At 35.8% G+C, this 12,550-nt stretch overlaps 5 non-coding genes and 9 pseudogenes across 5 annotated transcripts; all 14 read right to left on the bottom strand.

Annotated features, from left to right (window-relative positions):
• Window positions 1-445: 445 nt before the first annotated feature.
• Window positions 446-564, bottom strand: LOC145651036 (5S ribosomal RNA). The gene has a single exon (XR_014116763.1). It is a non-coding gene; the product is annotated as a 5S ribosomal RNA (ribosomal RNA).
• Window positions 565-1,356: 792 nt separating this feature from the next.
• Window positions 1,357-1,475, bottom strand: LOC145650707 (5S ribosomal RNA). Its single transcript, XR_014116729.1, has one exon. It is a non-coding gene; the product is annotated as a 5S ribosomal RNA (ribosomal RNA).
• A 793-nt stretch (window positions 1,476-2,268) lies between these two features.
• LOC145644768 (5S ribosomal RNA) lies at window positions 2,269-2,387 on the bottom strand (annotated as a pseudogene).
• A 793-nt stretch (window positions 2,388-3,180) lies between these two features.
• LOC145648918 (5S ribosomal RNA) lies at window positions 3,181-3,299 on the bottom strand (annotated as a pseudogene).
• Window positions 3,300-4,091: 792 nt separating this feature from the next.
• Window positions 4,092-4,210, bottom strand: LOC145648368 (5S ribosomal RNA; annotated as a pseudogene).
• A 792-nt stretch (window positions 4,211-5,002) lies between these two features.
• LOC145649840 (5S ribosomal RNA) lies at window positions 5,003-5,121 on the bottom strand (annotated as a pseudogene).
• Window positions 5,122-5,913: 792 nt separating this feature from the next.
• LOC145644360 (5S ribosomal RNA) lies at window positions 5,914-6,032 on the bottom strand (annotated as a pseudogene).
• A 794-nt stretch (window positions 6,033-6,826) lies between these two features.
• On the bottom strand, window positions 6,827-6,945 carry LOC145644767 (5S ribosomal RNA; annotated as a pseudogene).
• A 793-nt stretch (window positions 6,946-7,738) lies between these two features.
• Window positions 7,739-7,857, bottom strand: LOC145648916 (5S ribosomal RNA; annotated as a pseudogene).
• A 792-nt stretch (window positions 7,858-8,649) lies between these two features.
• Window positions 8,650-8,768, bottom strand: LOC145651025 (5S ribosomal RNA). Its single transcript, XR_014116762.1, has one exon. It is a non-coding gene; the product is annotated as a 5S ribosomal RNA (ribosomal RNA).
• Window positions 8,769-9,560: 792 nt separating this feature from the next.
• LOC145649020 (5S ribosomal RNA) lies at window positions 9,561-9,679 on the bottom strand (annotated as a pseudogene).
• A 792-nt stretch (window positions 9,680-10,471) lies between these two features.
• LOC145650595 (5S ribosomal RNA) lies at window positions 10,472-10,590 on the bottom strand. The gene has a single exon (XR_014116717.1). It is a non-coding gene; the product is annotated as a 5S ribosomal RNA (ribosomal RNA).
• Window positions 10,591-11,382: 792 nt separating this feature from the next.
• Window positions 11,383-11,501, bottom strand: LOC145650482 (5S ribosomal RNA). The gene has a single exon (XR_014116704.1). It is a non-coding gene; the product is annotated as a 5S ribosomal RNA (ribosomal RNA).
• Window positions 11,502-12,295: 794 nt separating this feature from the next.
• On the bottom strand, window positions 12,296-12,414 carry LOC145644766 (5S ribosomal RNA; annotated as a pseudogene).
• Window positions 12,415-12,550: the final 136 nt, after the last annotated feature.

The raw sequence follows: 12,550 nt of genomic DNA, 5'->3' as shown, positions 1-12,550 counted from the left end.
AATAAAATCTTACAGCACCTGCTATTCCCTGGTACTAAAAGATTTCTATTTAATCTGTACACTTCACATACAAGCATGTCAGTTGCAGATTAAATTAAAGTGATGCAACAAAAACTTACAGCATCTGCTATTCCCAGGTGCTAACAGATAGCTTTTTTAATTAATCACTGCACTTCACATCCTAGCATGTCATCTTAAAAGTACATTAAAGTGATGCAAGAGAAGCTTACAGCATCTCGTAGTCCAAGCTGCTAACAGATAGTTTTTTGATGAATCACTGCACTTCACATTCAGGCATGTGAGTTGGAGAGTAAATGAAAGTGATGCAAAAAAAACTTACAGCATCTGCTATTGCCATGTGCTAACAGATAGTTTTTTTTTATTAATCACTGCACTTCACATTTGAGCATGTCAGCTTGAAAGTAAATTAAAGTGATGCAAGAAAAGCTTACAGCACCTGGTATTCCTAGGTAGGGTCCCACCTCAGTACTATCCAGGCCCAAACTTGCTTAGCTTCCAAGGTCAGATGAGATTGGGCGTTCTCAAGCTGGTGTGGCCGTAAGCCTTAAACACTTAGTCAAATTGCCTAATCATAGCAAATATGATCAAAGACCAATCTGACAATTTTTTTTATTAATCCCTGCACTTGACATTCTAGAATGTTATCTTGAAAGTAAATTAAATGATGCAATAAAAGCTTACAACATCTGGTATACGGAGGCAATACGAGACAATTCTTTTATTAATCACTGCACTTCACATTCAAGCATGTCAGTTGGAGAGTAAATTAAAGTGATGCAATAAAAACTTACAGCATCTGCTATTCCCAGGTGCTAACAGATAGTTTGATTTAATTATTCACTGCACTTCAAATTTGAACATGATAGCTTGAACATGAATTAAAGGGATGCAATAAAATCTTACAACACCTGCTATTCCCTGGTACTAAAAGATTTATATTTAATCTGTACACTTCACATACAAGCATGTCAGTTGCAGATTAAATTAAAGTGATGCAACAAAAACTTACAGCATCTGCTATTCCCAGGTGCTAACAGATAGCTTTTTTAATTAATCACTGCACTTCACATCCTAGCATGTCATCTTAAAAGTACATTAAAGTGATGCAAGAGAAGCTTACAGCATCTCGTAGTCCAAGCTGCTAACAGATAGTTTTTTGATGAATCACTGCACTTCACATTCAGGCATGTGAGTTGGAGAGTAAATGAAAGTGATGCAAAAAAAACTTACAGCATCTGCTATTCCCATGTGCTAACAGATAGTTTTTTTTTATTAATCACTGCACTTCACATTTGAGCATGTCAGCTTGAAAGTAAATTAAAGTGATGCAAGAAAAGCTTACAGCACCTGGTATTCCTAGGTAGGGACCCACCTCAGTACAATCCAGGCCCAAGCTTGCTTAGCTTCCAAGGTCAGATGAGATTGGGCGTTCTCAAGCTGGTGTGGCCGTAAGCCTTAAACACTTAGTCAAATTGCCTAATCATAGCAAATATGATGAAAGACCAATCTGACTATTTTTTTTATTAATCCCTGCACTTGACATTCTAGAATGTTATCTTGAAAGTAAATTAAATGATGCAATAAAAGCTTACAACATCTGGTATACGGAGGCACTAACAGACAGTTTTTTTATTAATCACTGCATTTCACATTCAAGCATGTCAGTTGGAGAGTAAATTAAAGTGATGCAATAAAAACTTACAGCATCTGCTATTCCCAGGTGCTAGCAGATATTTTGATTTAATTATTCACTGCACTTCAATAATGAACATGATAGCTTGAACATAAATTAAAGGTATGCAATAAAATCTTACAGCACCTGCTATTCCCTGGTACTAAAAGATTTCTATTTAATCTGTACACTTCACATACAAGCATGTCAGTTGCAGATTAAATTAAAGTGATGCAACAAAAATTTACAGCATCTGCTATTCCCAGGTGCTAACAGATAGTTTTTTTTAATTAATCACTGCACTTCACATCCTAGCATGTCATCTTAAAAGTAAATTAAAGTGATGCAAGAGAAGCTTACAGCATCTCGTAGTCCAAGGTGCTAACAGATAGTTTTTTGATGAATCACTGCACTTCACATTCAGGCATGTGAGTTGGAGAGTAAATCAAAGTGATGCAAAAAAAACTTACAGCATCTGCTATTCCCATGTGCTAACAGATAGTTTTTTTTTATTAATCACTGCACTTCACATTTGAGCATGTCAGCTTGAAAGTAAATTAAAGTGATGCAAGAAAAGCTTACAGCACCTGGTATTCCTAGATAGGGTCCCACCTCAGTACTATCCAGGCCCAAACTTGTTTCGCTTCCAAGGTCAGATGAGATTGTTTTTTCTCAAGCTGGTGTGGCCGTAAGCCTTAAACAATTACTCAAATTGCCTAATCATAGTAAATATGATCAAAGACCAATCTGACAATTTTTTTTATTAATCCCTGCACTTGACATTCTAGAATGTTATCTTGAAAGTAAATTAAATGATGCAATAAAAGCTTACAACATCTGGTATACGGAGGCACTAACAGACAGTATTTTTATTAATCACTGCACTTCACATTCAAGCATGTCAGTTGGAGAGTAAATTAAAGTGATGCAATAAAAACTTACAGCATCTGCTATTCCCAGGTGCTAGCAGATAGTTTGATTTAATTATTCACTGCACTTCAAATTTGAACATGATAGCTTGAACATAAATTAAAGGGATGCAATAAAATCTTACAGCACCTGCTATTCCCTGGTACTAAAAGATTTCTATTTAATCTGTACACTTCACATACAAGCATGTCAGTTGCAGATTAAATTAAAGTGATGCAACAAAAATTTACAGCATCTGCTATTCCCAGGTGCTAACAGATAGTTTTTTTTAATTAATCACTGCACTTCACATCCTAGCATGTCATCTTAAAAGTAAATTAAAGTGATGCAAGAGAAGCTTACAGCATCTCGTAGTCCAAGGTGCTAACAGATAGTTTTTTGATGAATCACTGCACTTCACATTCAGGCATGTGAGTTGGAGAGTAAATCAAAGTGATGCAAAAAAAACTTACAGCATCTGCTATTCCCATGTGCTAACAGATAGTTTTTTTTTATTAATCACTGCACTTCACATTTGAGCATGTCAGCTTGAAAGTAAATTAAAGTGATGCAAGAAAAGCTTACAGCACCTGGTATTCCTAGGTAGGGTCCCACCTCAGTACTATCCAGGCCCAAACTTGCTTAGCTTCCAAGGTCAGATGAGATTGGGCGTTCTCAAGATGGTGTGGCAGTAAGCCTTAAACACTTAGTCAAATTGCCTAATCATAGCAAATATGATCAAAGACCAATCTGACTATTTTTTTTATTAATCCCTGCACTTGACATTCTAGAATGTTATCTTGAAAGTAAATTAAATGATGCAATAAAAGCTTACAACATCTGGTATACGGAGGCACTAACAGACAGTATTTTTATTAATCACTGCACTTCACATTCAAGCATGTCAGTTGGAGAGTAAATTAAAGTGATGCAATAAAAACTTACAGCATCTGCTATTCCCAGGTGCTAGCAGATATTTTGATTTAATTATTCACTGCACTTCAAATTTGAACATGATAGCTTGAACATAAATTAAAGGGATGCAATAAAATCTTACAGCACCTGCTATTCCCTGGTACTAAAAGATTTCTATTTAATCTGTACACTTCACATACAAGCATGTCAGTTGCAGATTAAATTAAAGTGATGCAACAAAAACTTACAGCATCTGCTATTCCCAGGTGCTAACAGATAGCTTTTTTAATTAATCACTGCACTTCACATCCTAGCATGTCATCTTAAAAGTACATTAAAGTGATGCAAGAGAAGCTTACAGCATCTCGTAGTCCAAGCTGCTAACAGATAGTTTTTTGATGAATCACTGCACTTCACATTCAGGCATGTGAGTTGGAGAGTAAATGAAAGTGATGCAAAAAAAACTTACAGCATCTGCTATTGCCATGTGCTAACAGATAGTTTTTTTTTATTAATCACTGCACTTCACATTTGAGCATGTCAGCTTGAAAGTAAATTAAAGTGATGCAAGAAAAGCTTACAGCACCTGGTATTCCTAGGTAGGGTCCCACCTCAGTACTATCCAGGACCAAACTTGCTTAGCTTCCAAGGTCAGATGAGATTGGGCGTTCTCAAGCTGGTGTGGCCGTAAGCCTTAAACACTTAGTCAAATTGCCTAATCATAGCAAATATGATCAAAGACCAATCTGACAATTTTTTTTATTAATCCCTGCACTTGACATTCTAGAATGTTATCTTGAAAGTAAATTAAATGATGCAATAAAAGCTTACAACATCTGGTATACGGAGGCACTAACAGACAGTTTTTTTATTAATCACTGCACTTCACATTCAAGCATGTCAGTTGGAGAGTAAATTAAAGTGATGCAATAAAAACTTACAGCATCTGCTATTCCCAGGTGCTAGCAGATATTTTGATTTAATTATTCACTGCACTTCAATAATGAACATGATAGCTTGAACATAAATTAAAGGTATGCAATAAAATCTTACAGCACCTGCTATTCCCTGGTACTAAAAGATTTCTATTTAATCTGTACACTTCACATACAAGCATGTCAGTTGCAGATTAAATTAAAGTGATGCAACAAAAACTTACAGCATCTGCTATTCCCAGGTGCTAACAGATAGTTTTTTTTAATTAATCACTGCACTTCACATCCTAGCATGTCATCTTAAAAGTAAATTAAAGTGATGCAAGAGAAGCTTACAGCATCTCGTAGTCCAAGCTGCTAACAGATAGTTTTTTGATGAATCACTGCACTTCACATTCAGGCATGTGAGTTGGAGAGTAAATGAAAGTGATGCAAAAAAAACTTACAGCATCTGCTATTGCCATGTGCTAACAGATAGTTTTTTTTATTAATCACTGCACTTCACATTTGAGCATGTCAGCTTGAAAGTAAATTAAAGTGATGCAAGAAAAGCTTACAGCACCTGGTATTCCTAGGTAGGGTCCCACCTCAGTACTATCCAGGCCCAAACTTGCTTAGCTTCCAAGGTCAGATGAGATTGGGCATTCTCAAGCTGCTGTGGCCGTAAGCCTTAAACAATTACTCAAATTGCCTAATCATAGTAAATATGATCAAAGACCAATCTGACAATTTTTTTTATTAATCCCTGCACTTGACATTCTAGAATGTTATCTTGAAAGTAAATTAAATGATGCAATAAAAGCTTACAACATCTGGTATACGGAGGCAATACGAGACAATTCTTTTATTAATCACTGCACTTCACATTCAAGCATGTCAGTTGGAGAGTAAATTAAAGTGATGCAATAAAAACTTACAGCATCTGCTATTCCCAGGTGCTAACAGATAGTTTGTTTTAATTATTCACTGCACTTCAAATTTGAACATGATAGCTTGAACATGAATTAAAGGGATGCAATAAAATCTTACAACACCTGCTATTCCCTGGTACTAAAAGATTTATATTTAATCTGTACACTTCACATACAAGCATGTCAGTTGCAGATTAAATTAAAGTGATGCAACAAAAACTTACAGCATCTGCTATTCCCAGGTGCTAACAGATAGCTTTTTTAATTAATCACTGCACTTCACATCCTAGCATGTCATCTTAAAAGTACATTAAAGTGATGCAAGAGAAGCTTACAGCATCTCGTAGTCCAAGCTGCTAACAGATAGTTTTTTGATGAATCACTGCACTTCACATTCAGGCATGTGAGTTGGAGAGTAAATGAAAGTGATGCAAAAAAAACTTACAGCATCTGCTATTCCCATGTGCTAACAGATAGTTTTTTTTTATTAATCACTGCACTTCACATTTGAGCATGTCAGCTTGAAAGTAAATTAAAGTGATGCAAGAAAAGCTTACAGCACCTGGTATTCCTAGGTAGGGACCCACCTCAGTACAATCCAGGCCCAAGCTTGCTTAGCTTCCAAGGTCAGATGAGATTGGGCATTCTCAAGCTGGTGTGGCCGTAAGCCTTAAACACTTAGTCAAATTGCCTAATCATAGCAAATATGATGAAAGACCAATCTGACTATTTTTTTTATTAATCCCTGCACTTGACATTCTAGAATGTTATCTTGAAAGTAAATTAAATGATGCAATAAAAGCTTACAACATCTGGTATACGGAGGCACTAACAGACAGTTTTTTTATTAATCACTGCATTTCACATTCAAGCATGTCAGTTGGAGAGTAAATTAAAGTGATGCAATAAAAACTTACAGCATCTGCTATTCCCAGGTGCTAGCAGATATTTTGATTTAATTATTCACTGCACTTCAATAATGAACATGATAGCTTGAACATAAATTAAAGGTATGCAATAAAATCTTACAGCACCTCCTATTCCCTGGTACTAAAAGATTTCTATTTAATCTGTACACTTCACATACAAGCATGTCAGTTGCAGATTAAATTAAAGTGATGCAACAAAAACTTACAGCATTTGCTATTCCCAGGTGCTAACAGATAGTTTTTTTTAAATTAATCACTGCACTTCACATCCTAGCATGTCATCTTGAAAGTAAATTAAAGTGATGCAAGAGAAGCTTACAGCATCTCGTAGTCCAAGGTGCTAACAGATAGTTTTTTGATGAATCACTGCACTTCACATTCAGGCATGTGAGTTGGAGAGTAAATGAAAGTGATGCAAAAAAAACTTACAGCATCTGCTATTCCCAGGTGCTAACAGATAGTTTTTTTTTATTAATCACTGCACTTCACATTTGAGCATGTCAGCTTGAAAGTAAATTAAAGTGATGCAAGAAAAGCTTACAGCACCTGGTATTCCTAGATAGGGTCCCACCTCAGTACTATCCAGGCCCAAACTTGTTTCGCTTCCAAGGTCAGATGAGATTGTTTTTTCTCAAGCTGGTGTGGCCGTAAGCCTTAAACAATTACTCAAATTGCCTAATCATAGTAAATATGATCAAAGACCAATCTGACAATTTTTTTTATTAATCCCTGCACTTGACATTCTAGAATGTTATCTTGAAAGTAAATTAAATGATGCAATAAAAGCTTACAACATCTGGTATACGGAGGCACTAACAGACAGTATTTTTATTAATCACTGCACTTCACATTCAAGCATGTCAGTTGGAGAGTAAATTAAAGTGATGCAATAAAAACTTACAGCATCTGCTATTCCCAGGTGCTAGCAGATAGTTTGATTTAATTATTCACTGCACTTCAAATTTGAACATGATAGCTTGAACATAAATTAAAGGGATGCAATAAAATCTTACAGCACCTGCTATTCCCTGGTACTAAAAGATTTCTATTTAATCTGTACACTTCACATACAAGCATGTCAGTTGCAGATTAAATTAAAGTGATGCAACAAAAATTTACAGCATCTGCTATTCCCAGGTGCTAACAGATAGTTTTTTTTAATTAATCACTGCACTTCACATCCTAGCATGTCATCTTAAAAGTAAATTAAAGTGATGCAAGAGAAGCTTACAGCATCTCGTAGTCCAAGGTGCTAACAGATAGTTTTTTGATGAATCACTGCACTTCACATTCAGGCATGTGAGTTGGAGAGTAAATCAAAGTGATGCAAAAAAAACTTACAGCATCTGCTATTCCCATGTGCTAACAGATAGTTTTTTTTTATTAATCACTGCACTTCACATTTGAGCATGTCAGCTTGAAAGTAAATTAAAGTGATGCAAGAAAAGCTTACAGCACCTGGTATTCCTAGGTAGGGTCCCACCTCAGTACTATCCAGGCCCAAACTTGCTTAGCTTCCAAGGTCAGATGAGATTGGGCGTTCTCAAGATGGTGTGGCAGTAAGCCTTAAACACTTAGTCAAATTGCCTAATCATAGCAAATATGATCAAAGACCAATCTGACTATTTTTTTTATTAATCCCTGCACTTGACATTCTAGAATGTTATCTTGAAAGTAAATTAAATGATGCAATAAAAGCTTACAACATCTGGTATACGGAGGCACTAACAGACAGTATTTTTATTAATCACTGCACTTCACATTCAAGCATGTCAGTTGGAGAGTAAATTAAAGTGATGCAATAAAAACTTACAGCATCTGCTATTCCCAGGTGCTAGCAGATATTTTGATTTAATTATTCACTGCACTTCAAATTTGAACATGATAGCTTGAACATAAATTAAAGGGATGCAATAAAATCTTACTGCACCTGCTATTCCCTGGTACTAAAAGATTTCTATTTAATCTGTACACTTCACATACAAGCATGTCAGTTGCAGATTAAATTAAAGTGATGCAACAAAAACTTACAGCATCTGCTATTCCCAGGTGCTAACAGATAGCTTTTTTAATTAATCACTGCACTTCACATCCTAGCATGTCATCTTAAAAGTACATTAAAGTGATGCAAGAGAAGCTTACAGCATCTCGTAGTCCAAGCTGCTAACAGATAGTTTTTTGATGAATCACTGCACTTCACATTCAGGCATGTGAGTTGGAGAGTAAATGAAAGTGATGCAAAAAAAACTTACAGCATCTGCTATTGCCATGTGCTAACAGATAGTTTTTTTTTATTAATCACTGCACTTCACATTTGAGCATGTCAGCTTGAAAGTAAATTAAAGTGATGCAAGAAAAGCTTACAGCACCTGGTATTCCTAGGTAGGGTCCCACCTCAGTACTATCCAGGCCCAAACTTGCTTAGCTTCCAAGGTCAGATGAGATTGGGCGTTCTCAAGCTGGTGTGGCCGTAAGCCTTAAACACTTAGTCAAATTGCCTAATCATAGCAAATATGATCAAAGACCAATCTGACAATTTTTTTTATTAATCCCTGCACTTGACATTCTAGAATGTTATCTTGAAAGTAAATTAAATGATGCAATAAAAGCTTACAACATCTGGTATACGGAGGCACTAACAGACAGTTTTTTTATTAATCACTGCACTTCACATTCAAGCATGTCAGTTGGAGAGTAAATTAAAGTGATGCAATAAAAACTTACAGCATCTGCTATTCCCAGGTGCTAGCAGATATTTTGATTTAATTATTCACTGCACTTCAATAATGAACATGATAGCTTGAACATAAATTAAAGGTATGCAATAAAATCTTACAGCACCTGCTATTCCCTGGTACTAAAAGATTTCTATTTAATCTGTACACTTCACATACAAGCATGTCAGTTGCAGATTAAATTAAAGTGATGCAACAAAAACTTACAGCATCTGCTATTCCCAGGTGCTAACAGATAGTTTTTTTTAATTAATCACTGCACTTCACATCCTAGCATGTCATCTTAAAAGTAAATTAAAGTGATGCAAGAGAAGCTTACAGCATCTCGTAGTCCAAGCTGCTAACAGATAGTTTTTTGATGAATCACTGCACTTCACATTCAGGCATGTGAGTTGGAGAGTAAATGAAAGTGATGCAAAAAAAACTTACAGCATCTGCTATTGCCATGTGCTAACAGATAGTTTTTTTTATTAATCACTGCACTTCACATTTGAGCATGTCAGCTTGAAAGTAAATTAAAGTGATGCAAGAAAAGCTTACAGCACCTGGTATTCCTAGGTAGGGTCCCACCTCAGTACTATCCAGGCCCAAACTTGCTTAGCTTCCAAGGTCAGATGAGATTGGGCGTTCTCAAGCTGCTGTGGCCGTAAGCCTTAAACAATTACTCAAATTGCCTAATCATAGTAAATATGATCAAAGACCAATCTGACAATTTTTTTTATTAATCCCTGCACTTGACATTCTAGAATGTTATCTTGAAAGTAAATTAAATGATGCAATAAAAGCTTACAACATCTGGTATACGGAGGCAATACGAGACAATTCTTTTATTAATCACTGCACTTCACATTCAAGCATGTCAGTTGGAGAGTAAATTAAAGTGATGCAATAAAAACTTACAGCATCTGCTATTCCCAGGTGCTAACAGATAGTTTGTTTTAATTATTCACTGCACTTCAAATTTGAACATGATAGCTTGAACATGAATTAAAGGGATGCAATAAAATCTTACAACACCTGCTATTCCCTGGTACTAAAAGATTTATATTTAATCTGTACACTTCACATACAAGCATGTCAGTTGCAGATTAAATTAAAGTGATGCAACAAAAACTTACAGCATCTGCTATTCCCAGGTGCTAACAGATAGCTTTTTTAATTAATCACTGCACTTCACATCCTAGCATGTCATCTTAAAAGTACATTAAAGTGATGCAAGAGAAGCTTACAGCATCTCGTAGTCCAAGCTGCTAACAGATAGTTTTTTGATGAATCACTGCACTTCACATTCAGGCATGTGAGTTGGAGAGTAAATGAAAGTGATGCAAAAAAAACTTACAGCATCTGCTATTCCCATGTGCTAACAGATAGTTTTTTTTTATTAATCACTGCACTTCACATTTGAGCATGTCAGCTTGAAAGTAAATTAAAGTGATGCAAGAAAAGCTTACAGCACCTGGTATTCCTAGGTAGGGACCCACCTCAGTACAATCCAGGCCCAAGCTTGCTTAGCTTCCAAGGTCAGATGAGATTGGGCGTTCTCAAGCTGGTGTGGCCGTAAGCCTTAAACACTTAGTCAAATTGCCTAATCATAGCAAATATGATGAAAGACCAATCTGACTATTTTTTTTATTAATCCCTGCACTTGACATTCTAGAATGTTATCTTGAAAGTAAATTAAATGATGCAATAAAAGCTTACAACATCTGGTATACGGAGGCACTAACAGACAGTTTTTTTATTAATCACTGCATTTCACATTCAAGCATGTCAGTTGGAGAGTAAATTAAAGTGATGCAATAAAAACTTACAGCATCTGCTATTCCCAGGTGCTAGCAGATATTTTGATTTAATTATTCACTGCACTTCAATAATGAACATGATAGCTTGAACATGAATTAAAGGGATGCAATAAAATCTTACAACACCTGCTATTCCCTGGTACTAAAAGATTTATATTTAATCTGTACACTTCACATACAAGCATGTCAGTTGCAGATTAAATTAAAGTGATGCAACAAAAACTTACAGCATCTGCTATTCCCAGGTGCTAACAGATAGCTTTTTTAATTAATCACTGCACTTCACATCCTAGCATGTCATCTTAAAAGTACATTAAAGTGATGCAAGAGAAGCTTACAGCATCTCGTAGTCCAAGCTGCTAACAGATAGTTTTTTGATGAATCACTGCACTTCACATTCAGGCATGTGAGTTGGAGAGTAAATGAAAGTGATGCAAAAAAAACTTACAGCATCTGCTATTCCCATGTGCTAACAGATAGTTTTTTTTTATTAATCACTGCACTTCACATTTGAGCATGTCAGCTTGAAAGTAAATTAAAGTGATGCAAGAAAAGCTTACAGCACCTGGTATTCCTAGGTAGGGACCCACCTCAGTACAATCCAGGCCCAAGCTTGCTTAGCTTCCAAGGTCAGATGAGATTGGGCGTTCTCAAGCTGGTGTGGCCGTAAGCCTTAAACACTTAGTCAAATTGCCTAATCATAGCAAATATGATGAAAGACCAATCTGACTATTTTTTTTATTAATCCCTGCACTTGACATTCTAGAATGTTATCTTGAAAGTAAATTAAATGATGCAATAAAAGCTTACAACATCTGGTATACGGAGGCACTAACAGACAGTTTTTTTATTAATCACTGCATTTCACATTCAAGCATGTCAGTTGGAGAGTAAATTAAAGTGATGCAATAAAAACTTACAGCATCTGCTATTCCCAGGTGCTAGCAGATATTTTGATTTAATTATTCACTGCACTTCAATAATGAACATGATAGCTTGAACATAAATTAAAGGTATGCAATAAAATCTTACAGCACCTGCTATTCCCTGGTACTAAAAGATTTCTATTTAATCTGTACACTTCACATACAAGCATGTCAGTTGCAGATTAAATTAAAGTGATGCAACAAAAACTTACAGCATTTGCTATTCCCAGGTGCTAACAGATAGTTTTTTTTAAATTAATCACTGCACTTCACATCCTAGCATGTCATCTTGAAAGTAAATTAAAGTGATGCAAGAGAAGCTTACAGCATCTCGTAGTCCAAGGTGCTAACAGATAGTTTTTTGATGAATCACTGCACTTCACATTCAGGCATGTGAGTTGGAGAGTAAATGAAAGTGATGCAAAAAAAACTTACAGCATCTGCTATTCCCAGGTGCTAACAGATAGTTTTTTTTTATTAATCACTGCACTTCACATTTGAGCATGTCAGCTTGAAAGTAAATTAAAGTGATGCAAGAAAAGCTTACAGCACCTGGTATTCCTAGATAGGGTCCCACCTCAGTACTATCCAGGCCCAAACTTGTTTCGCTTCCAAGGTCAGATGAGATTGTTTTTTCTCAAGCTGGTGTGGCCGTAAGCCTTAAACAATTACTCAAATTGCCTAATCATAGTAAATATGATCAAAGACCAATCTGACAATTTTTTTTATTAATCCCTGCACTTGACATTCTAGAATGTTATCTTGAAAGTAAATTAAATGATGCAATAAAAGCTT

The sequence above is a fragment of the Electrophorus electricus genome, chromosome 13 (assembly GCF_041902795.1).
Source record: "Electrophorus electricus isolate QZ-2024a chromosome 13, ASM4190279v1, whole genome shotgun sequence".
Classification (NCBI taxonomy): domain Eukaryota; kingdom Metazoa; phylum Chordata; class Actinopteri; order Gymnotiformes; family Gymnotidae; genus Electrophorus; species Electrophorus electricus.
The sequence above is the reverse complement of the archived record's forward strand: the minus strand, read 5'-3'. Positions and strand labels throughout refer to the sequence as shown.